This window comes from Octopus sinensis, linkage group LG10, assembly GCF_006345805.1.
Source record: "Octopus sinensis linkage group LG10, ASM634580v1, whole genome shotgun sequence".
In the NCBI taxonomy this organism is placed as follows: Eukaryota; Metazoa; Mollusca; class Cephalopoda; order Octopoda; family Octopodidae; genus Octopus; species Octopus sinensis.
In genome coordinates, this window is record NC_043006.1 from 98,772,617 (window position 1) to 98,775,116 (window position 2,500).

The 2,500-nt window shown below is 38.8% G+C and overlaps 1 long non-coding RNA gene across 1 annotated transcript in view; it reads left to right on the forward strand.

Moving 5' to 3' along the window:
* Nucleotides 1-2,500, forward strand: part of LOC118764996 — a 12,201-nt gene that overhangs the window by 6,719 nt on the left and 2,982 nt on the right. The gene's annotated exons all lie outside the window — the stretch shown is intronic.

Sequence of the window (2,500 nt, forward strand, 5' to 3'; positions counted from 1 at the left end):
TATGAGAAATATCAGTGAAGCAAATGGCATTTTGCGTCGTTCAAAGAGGACGCCCTTGTACTTATGCGAACTTTATTAGCATCGCTGCCTCTAAGTTTAAAAAGCATATTCTTAATATTATTGATAAATAAGAAAGAAAAAAAAGCAGATTAAAGAAAGAGAATAACATGAAAACGCATATGAAAATATAACAAAAGTATATGAAATAAATTTTCGTAATTGATAAATATATGTGTATTTCTGTGTCTGTGTGTGCGTTTGTGCGCATTCGTATGTATGTGTGTGAATGTGTGTGTGTAAGCGAATAGTAGTAAGAATACATAAAAGAGATCTTAACCCTAGCTCAGAGCTTGCATCAGGGTGTTGTACTTCTGTCAAAGTAAATCGGTACTGCGCATAAAAATGATTTCATCAGATTGAAGAACAAAAGATTCTATGAAATATACATTCTAAATAAGCTGATTTTACAAACTCTTCTAATGATACGGTCGCTCAAATATTCCTAGAGACATGAAAAAGCGAAGGACAAATAAGCCCGTGTATTAATTTAACGCTCAGGAAGGATGGAAAAGTCTTTGAGAATTCGAGCTTACGCTATTTGACAGAAGGGTATGCAAATGAAAATGTAGTGAGAAAAAAAACAAGGAGAGAGAAAGAAGGAAAAATATACTTGCGCAGGGCGTGATATGAAAGGATTTGTTTTAGGGTTTGAGAATGCACCTAAATTTCTCTATACATCTCTTCTTTCCACCTCCTTCCCCACTCTCTCTCTCTCCATATATATATATATATAGGCGCAGGAGTGGATGCGTAGTAAGTAGCTTGCTAACCAACCACATGGTTCCGGGTTCAGTCCCACTGCGTGGCATCTTGGGCAAGAGTCTTCTGCTATAGCCCCGGGCCGACCAATGCCTTGTGAGTGGATTTGGTAGACGGAAACTGAAAGAAGCCTGTCGTAAATATTATATATATATATATATATATATATATATATATATATATATATATATATACGTTTGTGTGTGTGTTTGTGTGTCTGCGTTTGTTTCCCTAGCATTGCTTGACAACCGATGCTGATGTGTTTACGTCCCTGTCACTTAGCGGTTCGGCAAAATAGACCGACAGAATAAGTACTGGGCTTACAAGGAGTGGGTCCCGGGGTCGATTTGCTCGACTGAAGGCGGTGCTCCTGCATGGCCGCAGTCAAATGACTGAAACAAGTAATAGAGAAGAAAAGAGAAAGAAATATATATATATATAGTTAGCAAAAGTTGTTGTGGTATATTATTACCAGAGTTCATATAGAGATGTAGAATAAATTCTAGCACTATAAATTTACTACATAAAAATATATTTTATTTACTGGTCGATGATGATTCATAATCAAAATGTAGAATCTAGTCGAATGATGTTATCTATGCAAGAAAATTCAGAGATAGAAAATGTAGAAATAACAGCTAAGTGGTGGTTTTCAGTCACGTGGCATAGAGAAATAGATGGACATAGCAATGACGTGAATGACTCTAAGTGTAATCGTCTAAGAAGCGAAGAGCAGGTTTAGCAAGCTGTTTTTATCAATAATACGCTAGACATTCTAGAAACTTCCAAGAGAAACGCTAAACTTCTTGAATAATTAAGAATCACGTCTCATGACACACATGCTTCGAGAAATATAGTAAAAGAAGGTTACTCTATAATCTTTCTTGGAAGGGAGATCATTCAACTATCTAGCTACCGGTACACACATACACACACACACACACACAAATACACACACATATTGAATAAAGGATCGTGGGTAAGGCCAACACAATGCGAAGTAAATGCAACGTAAACCACAAGAATTAATGTGAATTAATGTAGACTTATCTTTTATTCAATAGTTCGGGGTTATCATTCCATCTTCAAGAAATTAAGGAATGTTGCCGATGTGCATGTGCGTGAGTGAGTGTGGAGTGGGCATGCGCTGAAAGGCATTGCCATATCAACCAAATATCTTCTTGTAACTCTCTTCGATTGTTGATCTTAGTTTTCTTTTGGTGTATGAGTATGGCCTCAGAGATTCTATGCTTGCCCCTGTTCCGCAGTGTTGCCTTGATATGCACTGGGAATTCTCGGGTCCGGCATTTCCATAGATGTTTCTAGATGTTTCTGTCTGCATGTGTTCTTTAATGCGTGTATGCAGTTTTCGTGTCGTGCTTCCTATGTAGGACGCGGCACATTTTCCACGGATGATCTCATATACAACATAGGTCCTCTGGCACAATTCAGGGTCATTGAAGGAGGAGTTCGACAATGTGCACTCCTGGGGGCTAGTGAGAGGTGTTGTTCTTGAACAGAGCTTTTATCAGGGAAGGGCCGGTGTGCACTGTCTGTATGTCGAGTCCTTCTCTGCGGACTGCGTATTGTATCGCTGCGGTAGTTCTGCCATCAAAGTGTGGTAGCGTTAGGATGTACGTGCTGGACTTGGGAGTACGATGGTTCTTCCGGGGTTTATAGA